This window comes from Acomys minous (assembly GCF_964271855.1).
Source record: "Acomys minous genome assembly, chromosome: 1".
Lineage (NCBI taxonomy): Eukaryota > Metazoa > Chordata > Mammalia > Rodentia > Muridae > Acomys > Acomys minous.
In genome coordinates this window covers 67470709-67483206 of record NC_140483.1, presented here as the reverse complement: position 1 = coordinate 67483206, position 12498 = coordinate 67470709, and the positions used below count along the sequence as shown (strand labels likewise).

Here is a 12498-nt window from a genome sequence, read left to right as displayed (position 1 = left end):
GGGAGGATACAAGGGATGGGATACAATTGAGATGTAAAATATATATATATATATAAACGTGCAATGTCTTGCCTTACTTTTATGTAGGTTTGGGGACTCTAACTCAGGTACTTGTGCTTATGGGTCAGGCACATCAGCATCTCCCTTGCATCCTTTCATAGTTTTTGCTAATACCCTTTCCTGTCTGTCTTTTTCCACATTTTCACCCCAGAAATCCAGAATATATCTGGTATACGTTGGTGGCTCCAGGTATCAATTCTGGCAGAGGGCATCCCACATTTGCCTTTTTGCCTCCCTGTGGCACTAGCCAAGTATACAAGTCTGTTGACATCCCTTCCCAATGTCCTCTATGGTACCAAATCAAGGTGATGCAAGAAAACAAGACAAGTCAGAGATGAAATTAGCAAAGCCTGTGCATTTATAAGCCACAGCTGCGGAGGGACTATGGCTGTCACTTTCCTTGAAGCAGGTGGTTGGAAAGGCTTGAAAGGGTTCATAGATAAAAATAGGAAATCCTAAGCTAGTCTCCGATGGGTGAGCGATGGGTGAGTGTTCAATTTCTTTCTGATTGATCTTTCCCTGCTTCCTTTTGAGACAGGCTCTCGTGTTTCCCAGGGTGGCTCTGAACTTCTCTGATCTCATGACTGGAGGGGTACAAGTATGCAGCACCATGCCTAGTAATGAGGTGCTGGGAATCGAAACCAGGGCCTTGGACACATTTGGTAAGCATTCCTCAAAACGAGCTACATGCCAGCCTCTTGCTTAAATAAACTGATACCAAAGTAGGCTGATAAAGAATTTGTCAAGAGAAAGGAAAGTGCAAGGAGACTGCCATAGCCACCAGTGCAGCTGTGCCAGAGCTGCAAGGACACATGCGCCCTGGCTCCACCCTCCTGGCCATTGTGGATTTGTTCCAATGCTCTGCTAAAACGTGCCCATGGATGACTATAATGTTCTGGGCATGCAGAGACATGCCTTACCTGAGGACATGAAAAAGGCATATGGGAACCAGTCACTTAATGACACCTAGACAAAAATCCTGAAAATAAAGAAGCAGGGCAGAAATTCAAACAAGTAGCTGATGCATACGAGGTGTTATCAGATAGAAAAAGGCAGGGCATCTATGAGAAATACAGCAAAGAAGGATTACATGGTGGAGAACGAGGAGGTGGGAGTCATTTTGACAGTCTGTTTGTTTGAGTTCAGCTTCACATTCCAGAATGGAGATGATGTCTTCAGGGAATATTTTGGAGGAAAGGATCCATTTTCATTCGACTTGTTTGAAGACTCATTTGATTACTTTTTTGGGAACCGAAAGGGGTCCCCGAGGAGCTAGAAGCCCCACTATCAGCTTGTTTTTCTCAGCCTTCAGTGGACTTCCTTCTTTTGGAGGTGGGTTTTCTGCTTTTGATGTAGGTGTCACTGTGTTCGGGCCACTAGGCCATCGGCGCCTCACTTCATCCTCTTCAACGTCATTTGGTGGCAGTAGAATGGGCAACTTCAAATCAATATCAACCTCAACTAACATAGTTAACGGCAAGAAATCACTACAAAGCGAATTGTGGAGAACAGTCAAGAAAGAGTAGAAGTTGAAGAAGACGGACCGTTGAAGTCCTTGACGGTAAGTGGTAAGGAGCACCTGCTATGCTGGGATAAAAAGTAATTCAATGCAAGCATTTAACTGAAACGTTAAACCATAACAAGCACCATTTGAGGAATAACAGAAACTTTTCTTTAAGATTTCAAAGGAATTTGACTTTCTGTATAACTGTACCTAATTTAAAGTGTTTATAAAACAGCTCATCGGAGCCCCTATTTGTTATAGACATTTGAGTTTGTTGTTGGGACCACAGAATAGGTGATCTTCTTCTTTTTCTTCTTCTTTTTCTTCTTCTTTTTCTTCTTCTTCTTCTTCTTCTTCTTCTTCTTCTTCTTCTTCTTCTTCTTCTTCTTCTTCTTCTTCTTCTTCTTCTTCTTGTCTTTAAAATTGCTGTAATCTCTGAATGCACTTTGCTTTAAACAAAACAAAATATAAACCAAGGTGAGTTCTGTGACTCTTGCGTTGTGCTAGGACAAGATTTTTTTTTTTTAATCACTAGCATAGATCGGCTTCCCATTGGGTTGAAATGTGAGTGTGTAGTGTCAGCCTGCTGTGATGTTGACACTGCCAGGTGAACCTTCTACAGAAATACTTCAATTTTATTTTCAGTATTTAGTGAGGAAAGCTATTACTGCATCAATGGTAATACATTTCTGGTTTGATATAAATTAAGGGTGTTTTCTTCTAGTTGTGCATGGATGCTGGCAACTTTGCCTATTCTGACAATTGTTTAAATATGTAATGTTAAACTTTGGTTTTAAAAAAGCTGGTAATTTGGGTCTTCTGTCATTTGCGTAAAAAAAAAGAAAAGAAAAGAAATATGGGGAAAAAAAGAATTTGTCAAAAATAATCAGGGCTGAGAAATGACCCAAACTATACTAAAAATGTAATATTTTCTGTAATTGTGTATGGGGCAGGATTTTATTGGGCTTTGTGATGTGTCCTCAAATCCCTTCTTCTCTAGGTCTCTCATCTTAAGGGACAGGAGACTTTAAGGTCCCAAATGTGAAAGGCATACCCTAAATCGAGCTACCCCAACCCGCCTGTAGATACAACAGGGCTAGGGATCCGCCCCTGGAGGACATTGTCCCCATGCCCTGGCCTCTCAGTCACCGCCAGCATGGTTCTCTCTGCCAATGGTAGATTTCATTAGTGCGTGCACAGCACTTGAGGAAAACAGCTTTACTCACCGCTCAGTCTGGGGCCTCCTGTGGTTGCCACAGAGAAACTGTAATCAGGTGTGCAGAGACTGGAGGGGTTTTAGTTACAGAGTAATCACAAGTTTCCCCACCCAGATGCCTAATGAATGCAAATGAGTGACAGGAGACCAATAAACAGATGTCTCTGTTGTCTGTGAATTTTACTGTGGAGGGGAAGAGAGATTATGGTGTAAATGAGAACAGACAGCCCACACAAATTGTGCCTCACGTGTGAACATCACTTGCTGATGGATATTCTTGCCCCAGCATCTTTTCTGTATTCCAGTTACTTAGAACTTGTTCCAGTCTTCCTCAGAGCTCTCCTGTCTGTGATGGGTTTTCTAGTTTGGGCCAACTGAGGTGAGAAGGCTCTACCTGGACATGGGCAGCACATCCCATGTGTTGGGGTTCTGGACTGAACAGAAAAGAGAAAGCGGGCCGAACACCAGCATTCACCTCTCTGCTTCCTGACTGCACGTGCGATGTGAGCAGCCGCCTCTTGGTCCTGCTGCTATGACTTCCCTGACAGGACAGATGGTACCCTCAAACTGCGAGCCAAGTAAGCCCTTCCTTCCTAAAATTGCTTTTGTCAGAGCAATGAGAAAAATAACAGGTACAAATGCCAACGAAACACTGTATGTGAGATACTATGTTCTCAGTAACTATTTATGAGTGTTTTGGTTTTTATCAAATGGGGTCAATACAGAGAATTAGTAGAAATTAAAATTAACTGAGCATTTATTATGTACTGAGTGTGTCTCTGAGTTGTTACAGGCTGGCTCCTTATTCTTCATAAGAATCTGTGATATTCCTGACACTATCATTCTTATTTTATAGATGGAGAAAATGAGGCACAAAGCATTAGGCATCTCTATGGAGAAATGCCTCCCACAGGTTATTCTATAAGCAAGTCTGTGGGGGCATTTTCTTGATTAGCGATTGATGTGGGAGGGCCCAGCCCATTTTGGGTTGGGACCACCCCTGGGCAGATGGGCCTAAGATGTATAAAAAAGCAAATCATGAGGAATAAACCAATAAACAGCACCCCTCTTTGGCTTCTGCTTCCATTCCTGTCTCTAGGTTCCTGTCTTGATTTCCTACTCTGACTTCCCTTCATGTTGCACTGTAAGGCTATGAGGTAAAGTGGACCTTTTCCTCAAGTGGCGTTTGGTCATGGTGTTTAGTGCAGCACTAGAAAGCAAGCAACTTTGAACACACACACACACACACACGCATGCACACACAACCATGCACACATGCACACACCCATAACAGAATTCTGAGCAAGGTGCTCCTCTGCTAGGCAAGGCATGGCAAGAACACAGCTCTTGGCTATGGATGTTCCAGGAGCAGAGGGAGCTGTGGGCCTCTGGGCTAGCTTTCCACTCTGTGACTGGCATGTAGAGCTTGCTCTTGGGGTTTGCTGGATCCCAAATGAACCAGTGGATCAAATACTAAGTGCCCCTCCAGTAAGGTCTGCTCAGAATCTATGCATAGTAAGTGTCTCATGACTGGTTAGTACCAAAGAATAGGAGCAGGTGTTCTTGGAGGAATATGTGAAGAAGATAATTCACCATTTAGTTTACAACTTTCTTCAGTATGAATGAATACCTGCTGAAGCCAGAGTGATTAATATAATAAAGTATTGCCGTTCCATTGACCTGCCATTGTCCCCCATAGATGAGTGATCATGAATTTAGGAATTTAGGGGTTACTGATGTCATGTTAGCTTTCCACATTCTTTACTTTCTTTTTTAATTATGTCATTTCAGATTAATTTTTTAATCACTGACTATGTGGTGTATATTATATGTAATCACCAAGGTTTTAGAGAAACTTTCCGTTGTCCTGAGAGATTATAATAGGAAATGTGAGTAGCTTTTGTGCTTAGCATGAGTGCATTTGTAGACTATGTGCTTTGAGGAAATAGATGCTTTCTGGAATAAAAAATTAAGCTAGATAGCCAGTGACTTCTAGCTTCTTGGCCATGGTGATTCAATAAGAAATGGGCCCAAGTCCCACTACCCATGGCATCTCACAACCATCTGTAACTCCAGTTCTAGGGGGTTTGAGGCCTCTGGCATGGCATACACATGGTACAAAGACATACATACAGGCAAAGGCCCATACACATAAAAATAAATAAATCTTGGGTCTGGAGAGATGGTTTTGTGGTTAAGAGCACTGGTTTTTCTTCTAGAAGACTCAGGCTTGATTCCCAGAAACCACATGGCTTATAACTGTCTGTAACCACTGTTACAGGGGGTCCCAAGACCTCTTGCAGACTTGAAGCACACCAGACACAGATGTGGTGCACATACATATATACAAAGAAACACCCATACATAAATAAATATAATTAAAATATTTTTTAAAAATTTAAAGGAAGAGGCCAGGGACGAAAGTCAGGTTCATAACATGCACTATGAGCCTGCCTGCCAGAGACTGTTGGTATGGCTTTGTGAGATGTTTCCAAGTTCTAGCTATTATGAATAAGGCTGCTATGAACATGGTTGAACATATGTCTTTGTTGTGTGGTGGAGTATCTTTTGGGTGTATTTCAAGGAGTGGAATAGCTGGGTCTCGAGGTAGCCCTATTCTCAGTTTTCTGAGAAAGTCGCCAGATAGATTTCCAAAGTGGTTGTACAAGTTTGCATTCCCACCAGCAATGAAGGAGTGTTCCTCTCTCTCCACATCCTCGCCAGCATGTGGTGTCAGTTGAGTTACTGATCTTAGCCATTCTGATGGGTGTAAGATGGAATCTCAGTGTCGTTTTGATTTGCATTTCTCTGATGACTAAGGAGGTCGAGCATTTCTTTAACTGTTTCTCAGCCATTTGATATTCCTCTGTTGAGAATTCTCTGTTTAATTCTGAGCCCCATTTCTCAATTGGGTTATTTGGTTTGGTGGTGTTTACTTTCTTGAGTTCTTTATATACTTTGGATATTAGACCTTTGTCAGATGTAGGGTTGGTGAAGATCTTTTCCCAGTCTGTAGGCTGTTGCTTTGTTCTGTTGACAGTGTCACCTGCCTTACAAAAGCTTCTCAGCCTCATGAGGTCCCATTTATTAATTGTTGACCTTAAGGCCTGGGTTGTTGGTGTTCTGTTCATGAAGTTGTCTCCTGTACCAATGTGTTCCAGGTTCTTTTCCACTTTTTCTTCTAACCAATTTAGTATCTCTTGGTTTTATGTTGAGGTCTTTAACCCACTTGGACTTGAGTTTTGTGCATGGTGAAAAATATGGGTCTACTTGTATTTTTCTACATGTAGACATCCAGTTAGAACAGCACCATTTGTTGAAGACGCTATCCTTTTTTCCATTGAATAGTTTTAGCTTCGTTGTCAAAACTCAAGTGACCGTATGTGTGTGGATTCATTTCTGGGTCTTCGATTTGATTCCATTGGTCAACCAGCCTATTGCTGTGCCAGTACCATGCTGCTTTAATTACTGTTGCTCTATAGTACAGTTTGAGATTGGGTATGGAGATTCCTCTGGAGGATCTTTTATTGTCTAGGATTGTTTTTGCTATTCTGGGTTTTTGTTTTTCCATATGAAGTTGATAATTGATCTTTAAATATCTTCAAAATTTTTTGTAGGTATTTTGATAGGGGTTGCACTAAATCTGTAAATTGCTTTTGGTAAGATGGCCATTTTTACTATGTTAATTTTCCCAATCCACGAACAAGGGAGGTCCCTCCATCTTCTGATCTCTTTCTTCAGAGATTTAAAGTTTTTTTCAAATAAGTCCTTCACTTGCTTGGTTAGAGTTATTCGTAGATATTTCATATTGCTTGTGGATATCTTTTTTTTATGTTTTCTTAAATTGAAAAATACAATCATTCATATTACATTTCAATTGCTATCCCATCCTGTGCATCCTCCCATTCCTCCCTCCCTCCTGCTTTCACCCCATTCCCCTTCCCAATGACTGTGACTGATGGGGATCTCCTCCCCTTGAACATGATGCTAGGGTATCAAGTTTCTTCTTGGTAGTCTGCTATCCTTTCTCTGAGTGCCATTGGGCCTCCCCATCAAGGGGACATGGCCAAATAATGGGAGCCAGAGTTCATGTGAAAGTCAGTCCCCAGTCTCCACTTAACTGTGAAGAGTATTCTGTCCCTAGCCTAGGTCTGGGTAGGGGTTTGATGATGACTGCACATATTGTCCTTGGTTGGAGCCATAGATCAAGCAGAGCCCCTGGGCCCAGATCTGCCCATCATAGTGTTCTTCTTGTAGGTTTCTAGAACCCTCTAGATCCATCTATTTCTCTATCTCCTATATTTCTCCCACCTTAGGATGTCCTCACCACTATCCCATTTTCCTGGTGAGTGAAGACTTTCATGAGACATACCCCTTGGACTAGTGTCCAGATATAAGTGAATATATACTATCTGAGTCTCTCTGCTTCTGGGTTAGCTCACTCATTATGATCATTTCTAGTTCAATCCATTTGTCCACAAATTTCGGGAATTCCTTGTTTTTAATAGCTGAGTAGTATTCCATAGTGTAAATGTACCACAGTTTCTTTATCCATTCTTCTACTGAGGGACATTTAGGCTGTGTCCATGTTCTGGCTATTATGAATAAGGCTGCTATGAACATGGTTGAGCATATGTCCCTGTTGTATGCTGGAGTATCTTCTCGGTATATTCCAAGGAGTGGAATAGCTGGGTCTTGAGGAAGCCCTATTCCTAGTTTCCTGAAATAGCACCAGATAGCTTTCCAAAGTGGCTGCACTAGACTGCATTCCCACCAGCAATGAAGAAGTGTTGCTTGTGGCTATCTTGAAGGGTGTAGTTTTCCTAATTTCTTTCTCCGCTTGTCTGTCATTTGTATATAGGAAGGCTACTGACTTTTTTGAGTTAATTTTGTATCCAGCCAATTTGCTGAAGGTGTTTATCAGTTGTTGGAGTTCTCTGGTGGAATTTTGAGGGTTACTTATATAGACTATCATATCATCTGCAAATAGGGATAATTTGACTTCCTCCTTTCCCATTTGGATCCCCTTGATCTCCTTTTGATGCCTTATCAAAGGCTAGAGTGGGCATGCTTGTCTGGTCCCTGATTTTAGATGAATTTCCTTAAGTATCTATCTCTCCATTTAGTTTGATGTTAGCTATTGGCTTGTTTTATATAGCCTTTATTATGTTTAGGTATGTGCCTTGTATTCCCAATCTCTCCAAAATTTTAAAAATGAACGGGTGTTGGATTTTGTCAAATGCTTTTTCTGCATCTAAGGAGATGATCATGTAGTTTTTTCCTTCAGTTTGTTTATTTTTTTATTTTTTTAATACATTTTTATTAATTTATACATATTACATCTCAGTTGTTAGCCCATCCCATGTATCCTCCCATTCCTCCCTTCCTCCCACTTCCCCCCTACTCCCCTCCCCTCCCCTAAGTCTGTGTCTGAGTGGGACCTCCTCCCCCTGAATAAGCTCATACGGTATCAAGTCTCTCCTTGGTGACCTCTTATCTTTCCTCTGAGTGCCACCAGGCATCTCCGTCCAAGGGACTTGTTCAAATATGGGGCACCAGAGTTTGTGTGAAAGTTAGATCTCCTTCTCCACTCAACAGTGGAGAATGTCCATCGGCTAGTCCGGGTAGGGGTTCAAGGTTTTTACTGCCTATTTTTTCCTTGGCTGTTGCCACAGTTTGCGGAGGGCCCCAGGGCCCAGACTCGCCTGTAGTTTTCCAGGACCCACTGGATCCTTCCATTTCCTCTTTCTCCCAGGCTTCTCACACCTAAAGTTTCAATAGGATGTCCTCCCCTCTTACCCACTATTCTGATAGGTACAGTTTTTCATGGGGACGTACACCTTGGACTAGTGTCTCGATATAAGTGAGTATATACCATTTAGCTCTTTTTGCTTCTGTGTGAACTCACTCATTATGACAATTTCTAGTTCAATCCATTTGTCCACAAGTTTTGGAAATTCCTTGTTTTTAATAGCTGAGTAGTATTCCATAGTGTAAATGTACCACAGTTTCTTTATCCATTCTTCTATAGAGGGACACGTAGGTTGTTTCCAAGTTCTGGCTATTATGAATAAGGCAGCTATGAACATGGTTGAGCATATGTCCCTGTTGTGTAGTAGTACATCCTCTGGGTATATTCCAAGGAGTGGAATAGCTGGGTCTTGAGGAAGCCCTATTCCCATTTTTCTGAGCAAGCACCAGATAGCTTTCCAAAGTGGTTGTACTAGTTTGCATTCCCACCAGCAATGTAGGAGTGTTCCTCTTTCTCCACACCCTCGCCAGCATGAGGTGTCAGTTGAGTTATTGATCTTAGCCATTCTGATGGGTATAAGATGGAATCTCAGTGTCGTTTTGATTTGCATTTCTCTGATGACTAAGGAGGTCGAGCATTTCTTTAAGTGTTTCTCAGCCATTTGATATTCCTCTGTTGAGAATTCTCTGTTTAGCTCTGCGCCCCATTTCTCTATTGGGTTATTTGGTTTGGTAGTGTTTAATTTCTTAAGTTCTTTATATATTTTGGATATTAGACCTTTGTCAGATGAAGAGTCGGTGAAGATCTTTTCCCAGTCTGTAGGCTGTCGCTTTGTTCTCTTGACAGTGTCACCTGCCTTACAGAAGCTTCTCAGCCTCATGAGGTCCCATTTATTAATTGTTGATGTTAAGGCCTGGGCTGTTGGTGTTCTGTTCAGGAAGTTGTCTCCTGTGCCTATGAGTTCCAGACTCTTCCCCACTTTTTCCTCTAATTGGGTTAATGTCTGTGGTTTTAGGTTGAGGTCTTTAATCCACTTGGACTTGAGTTTTGTGCATGGTGACAAATATGGGTCTAATTTCATTTTTCTACATGTAGACATCCAATTAGACCAGCACCATTTGTTGAAGATGCTGTCGTTTTTCCATTGAATGGATTTGGCTTCTTTGTCGAAAATCAGGTGAGCAAATGTGTGTGGATTCATCTCTGGGTCTTCAGTTCGATTCCATTGATCCACTAGCCTATTGCTGTGCCAGTACCATGCTGTTTTAATTACTGTTGCTCTATAGTACAACTTGAGATCAGGTATGGAGATTCCTCCAGCAGATCTTTTATTGTATAGGATTCATTTTGCTATTCTGGGCTTTTTGTTTCTCCATATGAAGTTGAGAATTGTTCTTTCAATATCTTCAAAATATTTAGTAGGTATTCTGATAGGGATTGCATTGAATCTGTAAATTGCTTTTGGTAAGATGGCCATTTTTACTATGTTGATTCTTCCAATCCACGAACAAGGTAGATCCCGCCATCTTCTGATGTCATTTTCAATCTCTTTCTTCCGAGGTTTAAAGTTTTTTTCAAATAAATCCTTCACTTGCTTGGTTAGGGTTATTCCTAGATATTTTATATTGCTTGTGGCTATCGTGAAGGGAGTAATTTTTCTAATTTCTTCCTCTGCCTGTTTGTCATTTGTATATAGGAAAGCTACTGACTTTTTTGAGTTTATTTTGTATCCTGCCAATTTGCTGAAGGTGTTTATCAGCTGTAGGAGTTCTCTGGTGGAATTTTGGGGGTCACTTATATACACTATCATATCATCTGCAAATAGGGATAATTTGACTTCTTCCTTTCCCATTTGGATCCCCTTGATCTCCTTTTGATGTCTTATTGCTCTGGCTAGAACTTCAAGAACTATATTAAAGAGATATGGGGAAAGTGGGCAGCCTTGTCTGGTCCCTGATTTTAGAGGGATTTCCTTGAGTATCTCTCCATTTAATTTAATGTTGGCTATTGGTTTGCTGTATATAGCCTTTATTATGTTTAGAAAAGTGCCTTGTATTCCCGATCTCTCCAGAACTTTAAACATAAATGGGTGTTGGATTTTGTCAAATGCTTTTTCTGCATCTAAAGAGATGATCATATGGTTTTTCTCTTTCAGTTTGTTTATATGGTGGATTACATTGATGGATTTCCGTATGTTAAACCATCCCTGCATTCCTGGAATGAAGCCTACCTGGTCATGGTGAATGATGTCTTTGATATGCTGTTGTATTCGCTTTGCGAGTATTTTGTTGAGTATTTTTGCATCAATGTTCATAAGAGAAATTGGTCTGAAATTCTCTTTTTTTGTTGGGTCTTTGTGGGGTTTAGGTATCAATGTGACTGTGGCCTCATAGAAGGAATTTGGTAATATTCCGTCCATTTCTATCTTTCGGAATAGCTTGAATAGTATCGGTATTAGCTCCTCTTTGAAGGACTGGTAGAATTCTGCGCTGAAACCATCTGGCCCTGGGCTTTTTTTGGTTGGAAGACTATCAATGGTTGCTTCTATTTCTATAGGCGAAATAGGGCTATTTAATTTTTTTATCTGGTCTTGGTTCAATTTTGGTAAATGGAATCGGTCGAGAAATTTGTCCATTTCCCTTAAATTTTCAAATTTTGTGGCATAAATGACTTTGAAATAGGTCCTTACGATTCTTTGTATTTCTTCAGTGTCTGTTGTTATGTCTCCCTTTTCATTTCTGATTTTGTTAATTTGGATAGCGTTTCTTTGTCTTTTAGTTAGATTGGCTAACGGTTTGTCTATCTTGTTAATTTTCTCAAAGAACCAGCTCTTGGTTTTGTTGATTCTTTGGATTGTTCTCTTTGTTTCTAATTTATTGATTTCAGCCCTGAGTTTGATTATTTCCAGGCGTCTACTCCTCTTGGGTGTTTCTGCTTCTTTTTTTTCTAGGGCTTCCAGATGTGTTGTTAGGTTTTTTATGTGGGATGATTCCATTTTCTTTTTAAAGGCACTTAGTGCTATGAATTTTCCTCTTAGCACTGCTTTCAATGTGTCCCACAAATTTGGGTATGTTGTTCCATCATTTTCATTGAATTTCAGGAAGTCTTTTATTTCTTCCCTTATTTCTTCCGTGACCCATGTGTCATTAAGTAGAAAGTTGTTTAGTTTCCACGTGTTGGTATGCTTTTTGTTATTTCTATTGTTGTTGAAGTCCAGCCTTAGACCATGGTGATCTGATAAGATACAAGGTATTATTTCAATCTTCTTGTATCTGTTGAGGTTTGCTTCATGACCAACTATGTGATCAATTTTAGAGAACGTTCCATGGGGTGCTGAGAAAAAGGTATACTCCTTTGCGTTTGGGTGGAAAGTTCTGTAGATATCTGTTAGATCCATTTGATTCATGACATTGGTTAATGAGGTTATTTCCCGGCTTAGTTTTGAAATCAAAGTCCTATCCTTGAGTGAAAGTGGGGTGTTGAAGTCTCCCACTATTAATGTGTGGGTATCGATGAATGGGGCAAGCTTTGTTAATAACTCTTTTACAAATGTCGGAGCCCTTGTATTCGGAGCATAGATGTTTAAGATCGTGATGTGTTCCTGGTTGACTTTACCTTTGACAAGTATGAAGTGACCATCCTTGTCTCTTTTGACTAATTTTGGTTGAAAGTCTATTTTATTAGATATTAGAATAGCTACCCCAGCTTGTTTCTTGTGACCATTTGCTTGGAATATTTTTCCCCAACCTTTTACTCTGAGGCAATGTCTGTCCTTGTGGTTGAGATGTGTTTCTTGAATGCAGAAGAATGTTGGGTCGTGTTTATGCATCCACTCTGTTAGTCTGTGTCTTTTTATTGGAGAGTTGAGACCATTAATGTTGAGAGATATTAATGACCAGTGATTGGTAAGTCCCTTCATTTTTGGTATTTGTAACAATCGAGTTTTTGTGAAGTTGTGATTTTGCA

At 40.6% G+C, this 12498-nt stretch overlaps 1 pseudogene across 1 annotated transcript; it reads left to right on the top strand.

The window, feature by feature from the left end:
- The first annotated feature begins 937 nt into the window (after nt 1-937).
- On the top strand, nt 938-1717 carry LOC311606434 (dnaJ homolog subfamily B member 6-like; annotated as a pseudogene). The gene has a single exon. The product of its transcript is annotated as a dnaJ homolog subfamily B member 6-like (transcript).
- The last annotated feature ends 10781 nt before the right edge of the window (nt 1718-12498 follow it).